The sequence below is a fragment of the Vulpes lagopus genome, chromosome 6 (assembly GCF_018345385.1).
Source record: "Vulpes lagopus strain Blue_001 chromosome 6, ASM1834538v1, whole genome shotgun sequence".
NCBI lineage: Eukaryota > Metazoa > Chordata > Mammalia > Carnivora > Canidae > Vulpes > Vulpes lagopus.
The window spans coordinates 85,033,497-85,050,617 of NC_054829.1; the positions used below are offsets into that span (position 1 = coordinate 85,033,497).

General features: G+C 38.3%; 1 protein-coding gene across 3 annotated transcripts in view; it reads left to right on the plus strand.

The window, feature by feature from the left end:
* The window catches only part of ARHGAP24 (Rho GTPase activating protein 24), a 504,876-nt gene that overhangs the window by 283,759 nt on the left and 203,996 nt on the right, over positions 1-17,121 (plus strand). The window contains exon 1 of one of the 3 annotated variants that reach the window (XM_041758963.1): positions 5,245-5,507. The exons of 1 other annotated variant lie outside the window; for it this stretch is intronic. The gene's annotated coding sequence lies outside the window, so the exon portion shown is untranslated. Of the gene's footprint in view, positions 1-5,244; positions 5,508-17,121 lie in introns of those variants that run through there. One more of the 3 variants, XM_041758964.1, reaches the window with a different exon arrangement.

Here is a 17,121-nt window from a genome sequence, read left to right on the forward strand (position 1 = left end):
TGCCTCTCTTTGGGATCTCTCTGTCCCTATTGCCTAGTTTCAGACCATCACAATGTCTTCCTTGAACAAAGAAACAACCTCTTAGGTAGTCCTCTTAAGTAGTCCTTCAGACCACCTATCCCTAAATTCTTTCTCCACTTAGAATTCTTAAAACAAAGTATCCCCTGTTTAAAAATTTTCAGTAGTTCTTCATTGCCTTCAGGATCAAAAACAAATTCCAGAACCTTTTGCCTATATTTTCTTCTGCATATTTCATCTGTTAGTCTATGTCCTTCATTCTACATTCCAGCTCCATAGAAATACTTGACGGGACCCTGGTGTACACTGTCTCCTGCCTGGAATGTTAATCCTCTCCCTCTCCTGCACTCAGAATGTGCCTTGGTTTCATCTTCTTACAAATGCTTTCTTTGCTCACTTCCCATCTCAACTCCACGCTGCTGTGACGTGGTCTCCTGTGATGTTGTGCCAGTCTTCCCAACAGTCTGTAAACTTCTCTCACCTGCAAAGGGCAAGCTTCCTGACATGGAATTTTGTCTTTGTCTTTATACCAAAACACAGCACATTATTTGGACTCAATAAATATGGCCTTTGGTAGATTGAAGGAAGGAAAGGAAGGAAGAAAAGAAGGGAAGAAAGAAGAAATTTCATCTTATTTTCCAGGAGAAGTTTGTATTCTGGATAAAGAAATATTACCACCTGAGATCACAAGGAATAATTACACAAACCTCATTACCTAGCATGGAGCCTTGTCCATAGAAGACAATCATTCAATATTTGTAGCTTTCATTTACTAACTGAATGCCACAATGTACTTAGATTAATATGTAATCAGTACCATAGGAAAGGGGCACTTTTTTAAAAAATGATTTTAAATGATGTTATTTGCTATCAAGCTGTAGTAGTGTTCAGATAAGAGATTCCTCTACCTTGGTGTGTTCTGGGAGGGGGGACACCTGAGGTGGTGTTTGGGGAAAGTCATTTTTTTCCAAACAAAAATTCACCCTCTCATTGCCTGCCGTCACACAGCCACCTTTTTGATATGTCTGGACCTAGTAATATTACCCCACAGTATGTCTGAGCCACAGGACCCACAGAGGCTGACTCACTAGAACAGGTAATTAGGAAGCCGTAGGACATGAGATGGGAGAGGAAATCTAATTTACAGCTCGCTGGAGAGCTCTGAATCAGCATGGAGGAGAACCAAGATGGAAGATTAAATTATCTGTGAGCTCACTCCTCTAAAATTATTTAGTCTGTCTCTTTTTTTCATTTAGAAAACATATGCTGTGAATGCAAGGATTTAGCTCCTGCTTCTGAAGAGTTGGCAGCTGGGAGCAGTTTCTTAAAACCACCTGGAAAGGATAGAATTAGCTTTAGGCTATCTGCTATTCCAATAAGGGCCACTACTGTGGAGTTCAGGAAACAGAAATGTCCGGAAGCTCTTCGGACCTACCAGCAGCTCAAGGGTATTTGCTGGCCTTTGTGTTAACAAAATTCAAGGGTTTCGACGTGCTGCATGTGGATGCAGCCTCCTAGAGCCCAGCAGGGGCTCTTTCCTTATTTCCTGCGATGCCTGGTTGCTTGAGCCACAGGGAGACTTGCAGAGTTCAGTCAATTGAGGGAACAGATTAGTCTTTGCCTTCATGCTTGTGGACTTCTGTTAGATGCTTGTTGACTGAAGAATAGTAACCCAGGCAACAAATATAATTATTCATTCAAGAAATATTAGTCAAATACATACTCTGGTAGATGCTGTTCTGAATACTGGGGAAAATGTAGTTTAAAAAGCCTAAGTATTATATTTCTGATCTTACTTATGACTTCCAACACATTTCTGGTTTATAAAACTCATTCTAGAGGAGATACAGTAAACATCTAAACTAACTGAATGAATAAATAAATACAAAAGGGATCCAAGATAATTTTAGAGAGTGGCAAATGCCTTGAAGAAAAATTAAAATAGAAAAAATGAGGTAAAGAGTGTGTGTATATAAGGGGCAGGGGAGATGATTAGCTAGAGTGGTCAGGAAATCTTTTATCTGGGGAAGTAGCGTTTGAAATGAGTCTTGAGCTCTGATTAAGTGGTGATCCTGCAAAGATGTGAGGGGAAAATATCGTGGGCAGTTGAAACAGCAGGTTAGGAAAGCAGTAGGAAAGAAAAGCAGAGGTGAAATAATGTGAGGCCTAGGAAGCCATCGTTAGGCATTTGGATTTATACTGCATGCGGCGGGAAACCATTGCAGGGATGAAGCAGGGGAATGATGGGAAACATTTAGAGGGCATGAAATGGGATAATGAGAAAGCATTAGGAGGTGTGAAGCAGAAGAATCATGGGATATTGTCAGATGGTATAACGAGGAAATAATTATCCTAGCTGGTGTGAGGAGAATGGCTTTTGAGAGGAGATGGGCAACAAAGTAAGCATGAGCTCCAATTGAAGAGAATTGATGCTTGAGATTTTTATGTGCATAGTTCTCCGGGACTATTAAAAATGTCCATGTATGATATCCTCTCCCAAGCATAGAATATTATAATCCAGTAGCTGTTCATGCAGTCACTTCCCTTCATTGCTATCACAAAAGAGCTCTCTGGGATTCCTTAATAAAAACCTTCCTCTAGTGTTACTGTAAACCTGAAAACTGAGAGGAGATCAAGAGTTAAGAGAACTCCGACTATCTTGCCTGTGTTAATACAGTCTGCCCTGGATTTCACCTCTGCTGTAAGTACCTCTCCCATCAGTGAAATTCAACTCCGCACATCCAGGCTTCATGACACAGTAACTAGTCTCCACTAAACTATGCTAGGATTCTAAAATCCAGAGCATGCCCAGAGTAGGGCAACCTGGAGTATGTCCAAGGGACCTAAATATAGAGGGACAATTTTTTTTTTTAATGGTTGTATGTCACTGTGTTATTTTAGGTTGCATTGAATTCACACATTGACAGCACATGCTTCCCTTCCAATGGATAGTAACAAACCATGTCATGAACTACAAAGTAAGTTCGAGGACCAATTTCCTGTTGCTGACACTGGTTACCAAAATTGCTAGTTCCCTCTTTGCTTAACCTATTTTGAGAAACTTTGGTTTTTGCATTTGATAGCTATAATTTATTGTCTGTGGCTCAGCCCACTCTGTTCCAAACAACCTGCTTGTATGTGACTTCTCCTTACACCTTCCTTTGTGAGTCCAGTCCACAGCCCAGGATCACCCTGACTTATTCCATCTAAATCTCTGTGTCTCTCCTCACAGGCTTACCTCTCATTCAAGGCTTACTCAGATTTCCTTCCTGTTCCTTCTAACAGACAAAAGGCAAAATGTTCAAATTAAAAGTAAAGAAGTAAAAGACAAATAAGGAATACTTTTAGTAACCTCAAGTAACATGTATCAGACTGCCAGGCTCTAATCATATTTGACGTATTAGTGTTATATATAAATGTAGTGTTGATGTCTTTGGGATTTATATTTGTGCAGAGCTTAGTTAGGCCAAATTAACTGAGAATGGAAGGAGAACAAGATCCTGCCATCGTGTCAAAAAGTATAAAGTAAGGTTTTTAAGATTGCTTTCTCAACTATGGTGTATTTTGAATCAGTCACTTATTTGTCATGGTTGGAAAATTGATTTAGTACCTATTAATTGCTCAACATTTTGGAAAATATCTTTCAAAAAATGAATTGTAACTTAAAAAATACATTTTTATAATTATTTAGTCACAATTACACTATTTTCTTCCAAAGACCAGGGCAAGAGTACGTACAGTAACATTTTTAAAGTAGATGGGCAATATCAGAACCAAACTGAATTTCTGAATGAAAGAATGTGTCACAGTTTGAAAATGGGTTTTGAATGGTCGGAGCATTTGTTAATTGTGTCATTAAATTGTAGCATGGAATGGAGATTTGTCTTTAGTATTTTAGGAGTCAGATCACATAGAAAGATTAATAGTGACCAGAGAAACTTTGATTTGGGCCATTTCATATTTTGACTTACATGACCCTAGGATGAATGTTGTTGAGAGTGGGCAACTCAATGGAGAGAATGTAAATAAATTTTGGGCACATGCTTATAATGTGAGAATGGATAAAAAGGTAGTTATAGAAAATTGGCCTTATTTCTTAAGTGAGCCCTTTGATTTTGACACTTATGCACTTATCTAAAAAAGTTATTGTTTGTTACTACATTCCACAAGAGAAGGATGAGGTAGGTTTATAAATGTTCGATTAATATTTGTTAAATAAGTGTATGAATGAATGAATGAATGAATACATTTTAGGAAAATTAAAAAAATATTATAATATCACTCCTTCAGTAGGGAAAAATAATTTCTTTATATATAAGTAGGAAATGTTACATGAAGGACACCAAATAAAAATTATTATGCTGCTTCTTTATCTGACAAAATATGTAATCAATATGTATTACATCAGTATGTATTCTTGTATTAATAACAAAAATAAACTCACACATATGGTAAAAATAAATCTTGACATTGGAAATAGGGACCTGTGGTAATAGTAGTGTGTTTCTAGTTCTATTGTGTGTGTGTGTGTGTGTTTCTAGTTCAATATCACTGATATTGGTTAGAAATATTAAAGAGTAACACCAGTCACAACACCATCCCTCATAGTCCTCTATAAGGACTCAGGGATGTTAGCATCCCTTGAAAATTAGTGACTCCTGAGACATAAAATTACTATGGAAAATCAACAAAGGATAAGATTCTTCCCTAGGTATACATGAAACTGGGCATCATAGACAAACTCTTAGTATTAAGGATTTTAAAGTGGAGTGAAATTTTTGCTCTGAGAACAGACGGTTCTCACATTGTAATTGTCTTACTGTTTGTTCCTTGCCAACTCATATTGGTATTATCCAAAGACACACAGGAAAAAGGTAAATCATTTCCCTTCTGGTACACTAGAGTAGTAGAAAGAGCATTGAATCCGGAGTTGTGAAACCTGGTAACTATTCTTAGCTGCAGCATTAATTAGCTATGTGAATCACCTCGTACAAATCATATTTTCTCTGGGTATCAGTTTCCTCATCTATAAAACGAGGGCATTGGTTTAAATTATATTTAAGATCCTGATACGCTTTCTGTGGTTCTTTCTTCTTCTTCCTCTTCTTCTTTTTTTTTCTTTTTGTCTTTTTCTGAATGCTCAACTACTACATTATTTAAGGTATAGTTCCTGGTTCTTTTTTTTTTTTTCTCCCCTCCCCTCTCTGTCTCTTTCTTCAATATATGGGCTAGGAGGACACTGACTAAGTCTGAGGGGCTGGAGGAGGAAGAAAATTAGCTGCAGGAAAGGTTTATATCCCACTCTACAGGAAAACTTAAATATAGCTACTACAGCTTTGAAAGGAATGGTTTATGTCCAAACAGCATTTTCCAGACAAGCTCTGTACTTTTTTGCCAACAGAATTAACTTTAAACTGAACGCAGTAGACAGTTAAACAAGAGTCGGCACTGGAAACAGCTGTGAGTAGACAAGACCAGTTACTTATAAGGTACTGTTTTTTACTCGTGAAATCTCCTTCAGGGTTTCCTTGCTTCGGGCACAAGTATTTCGTGGTCATTTGACCTTTCCCCCTACCTTGTCTCGATTCTGAGAGAAAACACACTCTTTAAAATACCTTAGGTTTTTAGCTGTATTGTTTTGTGGCTGTTGATATTTGAAGTTACTAGGATTTTGTTTTGTTTTGTTTTGTTTTGAGGAACCTAATGATTGTTGCTGTTATTTTATTTTGAAGCTTAGTTTAGCTTTGTCCTCTGTTGCATCTTGTCTTGAGTGGGTTTTATGTTTTGTTGTTCATGCCGGATAAAGAAAGATATGCTTTAATATTAAGGAATGTACAGACTGCTCTGGAATGAGGGGGAGGGATAGGTTCGTCTTCCATTTGAAGTATAGAACCACTATAGAGCCAATCAGATAGGAGGGCCCAGACCCGGCCACTCCAGGCACTTGAAACGGACTCGGGAAAGGCTCCTTGACCTCAGCACAGCTTGGTAGCTCTGACCTGGAAAACACACAATTTTGAATCAGGGTTTTACTTCTAATCTACTTCTTTTTTTTTTTTTTTTTTTAATTTTTATTTATTTATGATAGTCACAGAGAGACAGAGAGAGAGGCAGAGACACAGGCAGAGGGAGAAGCAGGCTCCATGCACCGGGAGCCTGACGTGGGATTCGATCCCGGGTCTCCAGGATCGCGCCCTGGGTCAAAGGCAGGCGCCAAACCGCTGCGCCACCCAGGGATCCCTTCTAATCTACTTCTATAGTTAATTGTTCATTTTAACCAATCCTTCTCTTCGTTTCCATTTATTTTTAAAAATTCTGGCAAGTCTTTTTTTTAAAAAGATACTAATTTATTTATTCATTAGAGACAAAGAGAGAGAGAAGAAGAGACATAGGCAGAGGGAGAAGCAGGCTCCCTGGGGGAACCTGATGTGGGACTTGATCCCAGGTCCCTGGGATCACACCCTGAGCAGAGGCAGACTCTTAACCACTGAGCCACCTAGGTGCCCCAAGCCTTTAAAAAATATATATATATTTTCATTAAAAAAAAAAAATATATATATTTTATTCTGCTATAAAAACATATAGCAGAATATATGTTTTATTTTTTTCATTAAATATATATATATATATATATATTTTAATGAAGTTTATCTTCTTTAAGCTCATCCACCTTAAATGGACATTTCCAAGATCTCCAATCACTGAATTGTGGAGGCTCTCAGAGCAGAAGGGGAATAGCCCAAAATGGCAGTGGAGTGGACTGAAAGGAACCACTATTATCTGAATTGTCATTCTTTCCCCAGAGGCCTGGCTGGCTAATATATAATATTTATAGCTGGTCGATAAACAAGTAATGAGACAACTAAGGAGCTCTACATTTATGAACTTCCTAAAAAGTGAAGCTTACAAGTTTACCACTGAAAACTCCAGAAATTTTAGAAAGAATTTAGTTTTGGATAGTTAACTTTCTGAGATCCAGTATATATTTTGATATCTCTCTGGAGGGAACTAAATTCAATTTAACATTCTCTGAACTACCCAGCCTTCTCATCATGGATATAGACTATAGAATTATTCTATCATGTAATGATACATTGGGGGCCTATTCTGTGGTATGTAAGGCTATTACTTCTTCTGTCAAAAGGTCACATAATCATTATGCTCTTTTAAATTGTATTGTTTTTATAGGACTTTTTGCCCCCTCTCCAGCATGCATATGGAACTGTGACTTCTTATGGGTGTGGACGTTTTGTGTTCTTCTCACAATGCCCTTCAACCTCAGCCACATTTTTATAATTCTTATTTCTTTTATGCTGTGCACAAGAAAACCAGGAGGGAAAAACGCTTATAAAAATTGTGGAAGGAATGAGAAGCAATAACTTTATTTGAGGGCCCAAGTGATTCTCTTGTGAGTGAAGTGCACGTGCCAAAGTGCATAGACACAGTGACATCTATTTTAGGTACTCAGGAGACTTTTGGTTTGTGTCCAAGTTCTTACTTATGGTCTGTAGTAGAAGTTGCCATGGAAGTGGCTCTCGGATAAGTAAGGCATTACTGCATCAGATACAGAAAGTGTTGTTTGTTCTTCTTTTTATAAAGTTACTGGAGGTGTGTGTCAAGGAATCAGTGACTAACCACATCTCAAGGGGCACATTTAATATTAGTACTAAGTATTTTATTTTAGTTCCATTCACACATACAATGTTCACATGCATGCATGGCTGGGAAACAGCATACTCATGCTTTGTAGGAAATAGTTGTGGAAAAGGAAAAAATATTCATCATCTAGTCCATGCAGTTATTCTGTGTGGAGATTGTGCTTTAAGGAGAAAAGATGTATTTTTCAGTTGTGTCAATAATGTCTTGATTTGTTTAACTGTATCCTCACTTACAGTTTAAGTCGAAAATACTATGAAGCACTGAATTGTAGAGCAGAATATATGTTTTCTTACCTTTCAATATTTTCATGCTGTGCATTGCAGGGCAAAATGAATCACTGGTTTCTCAGTGATTTTGATAATTAATCCCACTTTACCCCTGAAAAAAATTAAAACTGGATGTATTAGACAAAAGCACGAAGTGATAAACTGAGTCCATGGCAATTCTAAATTCCTTAAGCAGTCCATTGCTAATGACCTGACCATAGAGCTTTACTTAAAATTCTGTGTGAGGACTTTTGTCTTAGAGGCCTTTTTTACTTAATGCTATTTTTTAAATACAAGTTTCATCTAGTCACTGTAGAAATTGTTATTGGGTCTTAAAACATCTTGTGGTGTAAATGACAAACTCTTTATGTTTGAAACAATGAGTTAACAGACTGCCTTTTGCCTTCAACATTGAATTTAGGGTCCACTTAAGTTCAGAAGCATTGTCTAAAAGCTAGAGATTTTACTTATTTTTTGCTCCCTCACTCTTTCAGTTAAATGACATGAGTTATTGTAAAATAAAATGTTATTCCAATTGAGACATAACTCTTTAAAATTGAAAATATGCTATTTAAGTCAATGCAGTAAAACTTTTTTTTTTTAAGATTTTATTTATTTATTCATGACAGACACAGGCAGAGGGAGAAGTAGGCTCCCTGTGGTGAGTCCAATGGGGGACTCGATCCTAGGGCCCTGGGATCACGCCCTGAGCCGAAGGCAAACACTCAATCTCTGAGCCACCCAGGTGTCTCCCCCCCCTTTTTTTAATTTGATTGATTCTTTCAGTTTAATCTAAGTGTAATTTTCACAGGCTTACCTAATTAGGAAATCTAACATATGAAAGGATATGTATTTTACAAGGAGAACTATACTATCACAAGACCTAACCTAAAATTCCTGAAAACTCAGTGCTGTGATGAATATACCCTAATGAAGACTTCCATTTAAAAAGAGCTTTTTATTTTTTAAATTTTTATTTATTTATGATAGTCACAGAGAGATAGAGAGAGGCAGAGACACAGGCAGAGGGAGAAGCAGGCTCCATGCACCGGGAGCCCGACGTGGGACTCGATCCCGGGTCTCCAGGATCGCGCCCTGGGCCAAAGGCAGGCGCCAAACCGCTGCGCCACCCAGGGATCCCTAAAAAGAGCTTTTTAAAACTGGAAAGAGAAGCCTGTTAGTGTTCACCAATGATGCTTTTTAAGGGTCTTTCTTGACACAGCCTTGTGAGACTGCTCCAGAAGCCTCAGAACATAGCCCCTCATGAACTAAAATTCAGTGAGCAAATGTACATATTACAAGGAACTGTCAAGTCCAATGCTGTAGATTGTGAACAAGAGAGAGAAGCTATCAAAATTGACTTAGTTGTTGAACAGAGAAAGAGGTAATTGCTTTCTTCTCATCAAAATCAGAATTTGGTTCATTTTCAATTTCAACATCCCAGGAAAAATGCTCAAACTGATGCAAAAATGTTCTTATATGTTGGCCTTTGCTTAATGTCCTAAATTGGTACTCCTGGACAATTTAAGAGGTGATGTGGTCAAAGACTAAGATCCTTTTTTTGTTCATTTTAGTCATGCAAAAAATGTCTGTTGAATGGATATAACTTCGAATCCTTAAATTAAAAGGACATTGGCAAAAAAAAAAATAGTACTAAAACCATTATATTTTAATTCATGTTTTATTATTGGAGTATTTATTCTGTAGTTTCCTGTTGGGTTATGCTAAAACATAAAAACTTCATAGTTCATAATAAGTTATAAAATTGCTGTTAGCCAACAGTAATTTAAGAACTATGAATTGCGGGCAGCCTGGGTGGCTCAGCAGTTTAGCGCCACCTTCAGCCCAGGGCGTGATCCTGGATCGAGTCCCAGGTCAGGCTCCCTGCATGGAGCCTGCTTCTCCCTCTGCCTGTGTCTCTGCCTCTCTCTCTAGCTGTGTCTCTCATGAATAAATAAATAAAATCTTAAAAAAAAAAAAGAACTATGAATTGCTATAGGTGCCTATTCCAGTGATAATTTAAAAAGCAGAGATGGAATACATGAAGGTGTCAGCCTTTTTCCTCTACTCTTTGTTTATTTTGCTGAAGGTATTGTGGAATTTATAATACATTTGTTACAAGCAGATGCTGCTTTTTAAAATTAATATTATTATGTTAATATAATTTTGTTAATATCATTTGATTTATTATTATTATTGGGAAAATAGAAGGATATTAGAAGAACAGATAAATGTGGCTGAGTCTAAGACAGTTTTGCAGGCCAAATATTATTTTGGTCTTAAAATTTTAAAAAGTATTTTTTAAAGATTATTAAAGTTGTAGGGGCACCTGGGTGACTCATTCAGTTAAGTGTCTGGATCAGGATTGAGCCCTGGATTGGGCTTCCTGCTCAGGAGGAGGTCTGCTTCTCACTCTTCTCCTCACCCCATTTGTGCTCTCCCTCTCTCTCTCTCTCTCTCTCTCTCTCTCTCTCAAATAAATAAATAAATAAATAAATAAATAAATAAATAAATAAAATCTTTAAAAATAATAATAATAATAGAAGATTATGTAAGTCTAGGCAAACAATGATACCTTTCCAAACTAACAAAAATAATAATAGTGATTCTAAGGAGCAATTTCCATTTTGCTTTAGCTTCTCCCTCCAACCTGCTTGCTTTTCAATGTGTCTAATACAAAGATGTGTTCTGTGGCCCTTCTCTGCAGCGCAGCGTGAGTCTAGCAGGGAAGACAGCATCCATAGGTCCTCCATCTCCACACATGAAAACAGTATAAATAGAGTTGAAAACAATAGAAAGGAAAGCATACTTCCTGCAACCTGGAGGTATAGAAAGTCCTCCCTAACTCACCAGAAAGCTAACAATTGTAAGGATTATGGAGAGTGACAATATAAAAGGAGAAATAAATTATTATCACCAATTCCACTCTCCAGTGGAGATTCATTCTTATTGTTAGATTTCTTTCTATATCTGTGTACATAACATATCATCAATATTTTGTTTGGTTTTCCTTTTACAAAATCAGCTTAAAACTGTACATTTGCATTCCACCTTTCTTCATGTAACATTTTATGAGGAACTTTTTCTATATTATTCAGAATGCTTTGGAACAAAATAACGTGATATTCTATTCTACAGCAACACCATATGTAACAGAATGTGCTCCCCTGTTGTTGGGGACCTATGTTGTTTCGGGGTGTTCTGTTGTACATGAAGTAAGAATAGGCATTCGTTTACATGTGACCTTTGCTCACTGGGTTATTTTAGGATTGTAATAACTTAGAAATTTGCAAGTCCAAATCCTCTCTGCAGTCTAGGGGAACGAAGTCCAGAAAGATTGCTCATGTAGAACCCAGGCTTCCAGTTTTCAGTCTAATTTCAGTGATCATCCAGAAGTAATGACTGGATGATACATTTACTCTGGGGCAAAAGGTGAAAACATAATTTCCGTCTGTCTGAGTAAGAGGTCAACCATGTACCCTATCCTCTGAAGATCTCCAGGGAACAGAAGGGTTCTCATACTAAAGGAAGAACTCCAGATTCCGGGCCAGAAGGCTTTATTACACAAGGGGTGATAAACATATAATAGCTATGGGAACATTTTTAAATAGCTGTCACTTTGTTAATGAGTATTTGCTAAAGCATTTCCTGGGCCACTAGTGTTTATGGAACTTTTAAACAAAATATTTATAAGGATGAAACCAGAACTTGTTTTATAAATTAGGTCCTTTTACTTGCACCTTAACTTCTCCTCGGTGCACAACCCATGTTCAGGCCTCTGCTACACTAAACAAACAAACACTCAACTTTCTCAACCAAGCGCTCTCTTCCTGATGCCAAGAAAAATTTGTTCTTTTTTTTGTTTTGCTTTCCCACCTCCCTCTGACTCTAAAACTCTTTGCAGTTGGCATTTATTTCAACTACAATACTGAAATTAGCTCTCAGAGGTTGCTAATGATGGCCGAATTAACTGTTAAGCCAGAGCTTTTTAGCCATTGCTCAGCTCTGCTCTTTTTGCCATTTTTACCATTTACTGCCATGCTGTTCTTGAAATATTTCCACCTTTTAGTGTTAAGGATCTTGTACTAGCCTATGGCACCACCTTCTTTTCTCACTCTCTTTAGAGGGCCCCTGTCTTCTTCCCACCTCCTTGCTCTGGGTGTCTGGGTTTGTTTTATTCCCTTTCCTTTATAGTTTCTCCCTCAGAAGATTGCATCCAACCCCAGGGCTTTCGTTGAAAGCCCAGTTTAGAGATCTGGTAGGCAAGACCTCTTGTAACTCACAATTAGCACAAGTTATAATACTGGTTTCCTTTCTCTGGATGCGCAGCACTTGTATTAGGAGCTTTGGCTTGATGGGTAAGTGGGCTAGATTTCAGGCCCAGCTTGACTATGCAACCTTCCTTGGTTGCCCTGCTTGTCAGAGTGCCCCATACCAGGCTGCTTCAGATATTCTAGTGCTTCAGACTCCATATCATTCCCTCACTCCAGCCGGCCCTTCATCTTTTATCTCCTTCCTCACTTCCTGTGCAACCAGGTGACAGTTATTATAGAATTTTAAAAACTATAGTCTTTGTTTTGTTTTGTTTTTTTTCATCTCCATGACCATCTTGCTCAGAATTAAATTATCTCTTCTTAACCCATTGTCTTCTTCCTGATCCTGGTTTCTCTCTCTCCAGTCCTTTGCCGCTCCAGTCCATCTTCTACACTGTTGGCAATTTAAAGATATATATATATATGATATATAAGATATATATATATATTTTAATATATATATATATATATATATCCCCAAATTTTCATTGTGTCCTCAGTAGATAGATAAGAGCAGGAGCTATGGAGTTGAATTACAGGATTTGAGGCTCAGCTCTGGCATATTTTACATGTATCATCCTTTGCAAGTTACTTAATATTTCTAAACCTCTATTTTCTCACTTAAAAGAAGTGTAAGAAGTGTACCAATAATGGTTAACACATATCCAACCCATATATGCACTAGAGTGCTCTGTGTTCTTTCCATGCATTCCTTTATCCAGTACTCACAAGAGTACATTTTATTAGATTTATACTAAATATGCCTTAAGAATGCAATCCAGTTGATCTTAAAGAGACTGATTTATTCTTTATGAGTTCAATTTTTTTCTTCTTTTAAGAAAGCTACTCTAAAGTTAACCCAGAATACCAGTGACCTTAGCCCAATTGCAAATGATGGGAAAACAGTAAGTAGATGTTTTATTTCAATTTGAGACAAAGGCATCTTCTGGCCCATTCTTTTCTCTTGCTGGAGGGGAGGTGGATGGGAGGATGGGCTAAATGGGTGATGAGCATTAAGGAGGCCACTTATGAAGAGCACTAAGTGTTACATGTAAGTGATGAATCACTAAATTCTCTTCCTAAAACTAATTGTGCACTATATGTTAACTAACTTGAATTTAAATAAAATCTTGGAAGGAAAAAAAAACAAAAAACAACAAAAAAAGAAAGAGTAGCAAGAAAACGAAAACTTTTTTTTTTTTGTAACTGCAAACTACCTGATGCAAATAAACATTTTTCTTCATTCAAATACATGAATCAAACACATGCGATTCAAATCACATTCTATGTGATTTTCTTTATTCTTTATGATACAACCTTATGGTCACAAAATAAACAAGTGGAGTAGCCAGGAATCTGTCCCAGGTTTTTGACAACAGGCTCTCTGCCTCATTTGCAGATTGCTTCTCTTTCTGTGAATTTAAGAATTCCTGCAATGACATAATCAAATTTAAGTGGAAATACTTCAAAGTAATGACTAAGGGGATTCAGGTGTTTGTCAGGAATATTATTTCACTATAGTTTTCTCCTGGAGTAATAGATTGATTTAGGTTTTTCCAAATCGACACATGCCTTCCACTTTGGGTAGATACGCTGACCATTTTCCCCTGTCTCCAGTACCAGTTTTTTTTAAAGCTATTGCTAGTGTCTTTGCTAGTGCTTTCCCCCAGAGACTAAGCTATTTCTGTCAGAGGACTTTGGCTCTGTCTTAGCATCAAAGGTTCTGTGGTTTATTAGATTTCCTTAATCTACTCAGTAATTATGTATGAATGGAAGTTGCCTAAATTATACGATAGGGGAGTTGGAAGGGGTCTTAAGGATATTGTAATGAAGTCTGAAAGCAGGCCAAACTAGGCTAAGAGACATATCAATGATCATAGAACAAGTCTAGAGGGTGCTTCCTCTATAAGAATGTGTATGTTGCAGTTATACTGGCAACTTCTTGGAATACTAAGTGCATTGAATAGTCTAAAAATCACAATAGAAATAAATCTGAGTGTTCTCTTTCCTTCTCCCTCCATCTTTTAGTGTCAGGCAGGAATGGTTGGAATCCAGTGGGTATATTAGAGATCCACCCTCTTTTTCATTCTCAGGAGCTGTTTTTTGGTGGAGAAAGCCTTCCAGATGCTGTTTGACTTTAAACTTTCTCAGCTCTGAAATGGGATTTACTGACATGTGTCACAAATAAAATAATGAAATATTTATGAATCATCCTGAAAGTGCAACTCCCAGTGCTCCACAGTGTTCTCTGAAGCAAAGTAAATCTCTGTGTCAGAGACATATTTGTACATTTAAAAAAATATATAAATATGTATATATGTATATATATATATATACATATATGTGAACATTATGCTTGTGGCAGTTTTATTTTATTTTTTTTTATTTATTTTTTTTGTGTGGCAGTTTTAAAATATGAAATACAGGGATCCCTGGGTGGCGCAGCGGTTTGGCGCCTGCCTTTGGCCCAGGGCTCGATCCTGGGGCCCCGGGATCGAATCCCACATCGGGCTCCCAGTGCATGGAGCCTGCTTCTCCCTCTGCCTGTGTCTCTGCCTCTCTCTCTCTGTGTGCGTGTGTGACTATCATAAATAAATTTAAAAAATTAAAAAAAAGAATAAAATATGAAATACAATATTTCTATGAACACACACACAGATTGGGGAAGTGGCTTGGGATAACTACGGTTTTGAGAGTGAACGTTCTCCTCCCTTCATGCAGGTTTGTCACTTTCTCATATGTAACACTGGCTTCTGCCTTTTTTCAGTCTCACCTTTGTATCATTTGCCACTCGTGGTGGCCTTTCAGACTAGAGTGTTCCTTTGTCTTGTCTTTTTTAGAGGTTATTAGTTCTTTTGAGATGCTCTCCCTGACTCCATCCCTACCCTTACTTCCATCCCCTGACTTCTATGGCTCTGATGGCTTTGCACTTGAACTTTGTGCCTCCTGGCCCACTTCCCTAGCTCAACTGCACCATCACCTACTGGGACAAAGACTTTGTCTTATAGGTTTGTATGACTGGCACTTAACACAATGCCTGACACTGGATGACAAATTTAGGGTTTTAATATTGCTCTAGTCTTGTTATTACAAGGGGGCATAAATCCTGTGTGAGGTGTTCTCACACAAGGGTGTGTTAAAGGATTAGCCAGCCTGTCACACCAGCCATCTAGTTAGTGGAATGGAAAGTATAAGAATACAGGCAAGAGCAAGGAGCTTTTCCTTCCCCCCCCTCCGTCTAAAATATTCCAGGTTTTTGCTCTACCTAGGTATTACTTCATATTTACTCAGATTTCATGTTAAAGCAGATGGTCACTCAGGTGCTTATTTTATTATTTTTGAACACCTTTACTCATTTCACCATTCAGGTATTTTATGAAACTGTGTTTCATAAACATTGGCATTTGGGGCATTGGCAGAGTTGGTTCCTCCTGGAGATTCCGAGGGAGAACCTGTCCGTGCCTCTCTCCCAGCTTCTGGTGGTTTGTTGGCAATCTGGCCCTTCTGTCTTGGGGTGTGCTGGTGTGCCCGGATGTCCCCATGACCCCTCTCTTCCCTGCCCCGTGCACACGTGTCTGGGACACCAGTCCTAGTAGACCAGAACCCACCTCGTTTTAACTTGATACCTACTCCTGCAAAGATCCTATTTCCAAATAAGGTCATATTCCAAGGAACTGGGGGTAAGGATTCCAAAATCGTGGGGGGGAAGGGCACCATTCAGTCCATAACACACCTGGATTCCGGGATTGCATAGAAACGGCACTGAAGGTCGAAGGTGGCCACGAGAGGGGGGACCTCTCCTTGCTCGCTCCTACCGGCCTTCTAGAAGCTCAAGGCTGATGGAGAAGGTGGGCTGGGTGGAGAGGGCAGCGGGGGCAGTGCCGCCGGGGAGAAGCGAGAGTCGCCGGAGCAGGGCTTTTCTGTGGTGGTTGTTGTAAAAAAAAAAAAAAAAAAAAAAAAAAACACAGTGGAAACATGGCTTGGGAATACAGAACAGAGCAGATGGCTGCAGAGGGCTGAACCCCAATGAATTGGGGCTGAACCCCAATGAACCCCAGTTTGAATGCCCCAAACTGTGTTTGTCTTAGCTTCTTCACCATTAGAGTTTCTGCAGTCCCTATATATGATGGAGGAGGCTTGGATTCAGTGCTGAAATTCAAGAAATATTTTGAAATTCATTCACAGTCTGTCCCCTTACATTTTCTCAAATCTCATTAATTTTATGACAAATATTGCTTCAGAAAAAGGATAATTGAGAAAAACGCTTTGGAGATTTTTGTTTGCAACAGTTTTTGAGTTTCTTTTTTTTTTAAGATCTTATTTATTTATTCATGAGAGACACAGAGAGAGAGAGGCAGAGACATAGGCAGAGGGAGAAGCAGGCTGCTTTCAGGGAGCCCAATGCAGGACTCTATCCTGGGTCTGGGATCACACCCTGAGCCAAAGGCAGACCTTAAACGCTGAGCCACCAGGTGTTCCTAGTTTTTGAGTTTCAAAGAGTTAACTCCATAAATCTTCAGGATCTAAAGTTTAAATTATAACAATAGCAACAAAAACAGCAAAATAAAACCATCCCTTACCAATCAATGATACCTTAAGTGACACACAGAAACTGGTAAATTGCTCAGAAGGATTGTTTCCATCCTAAAAGTGCCTTATAAAGTGAGCCTATACTGGTAATGAGTGATCCTTACCCAAATTCTTAAAGCGCAGCTAAGCTGCCCAAGAAGTAACATCTACTCCAAGTCTATGAGCTCCATACAGATCAAGGACAGAAAGGGGAAAAAAAAATCACTTACTGGCTTTCTGAGGGAATTATAGTTTACTCAGAGTAAAGGCTAAAATTGGACGCACCAAGAACTTCC